Consider the following 353-nt stretch of genomic DNA (forward strand, 5'->3'; position numbering starts at 1 on the left):
AGCCTGCCAGGCAGCCCGGCAAGGAGGCACTGAGGGCAGAGGGCTCACTGTAGTGCATACGAGGAGGACGGCGCCCTGCTCTCCAGAGATGCACGTGCAAGCAGACCGCTCTCCCCAGTCCAGAGCCCAGGGCGAGCTGCTGCGGCCAGGACCTGCCACCCCCCACAAAGGCACATTGCTGAGGCCAGCAGCACAGCCTCGGCCCGCTCCGCTCCAAGCTGCGCCCGCGGGAAGGCCCTGGGTCCAAGCTGAGACCCACATAGAGCAAACACCCGTGGGTGAGTGACTCAGAGCGTCCAGACGGAGCCAGAGCCTCCAGCTGGGAATGGCCTGCAGCATTTATTTACAGCGCA

This window comes from Apaloderma vittatum, unplaced genomic scaffold (assembly GCF_000703405.1).
Source record: "Apaloderma vittatum isolate BGI_N311 unplaced genomic scaffold, ASM70340v1 scaffold31006, whole genome shotgun sequence".
Classification (NCBI taxonomy): Eukaryota; Metazoa; Chordata; class Aves; order Trogoniformes; family Trogonidae; genus Apaloderma; species Apaloderma vittatum.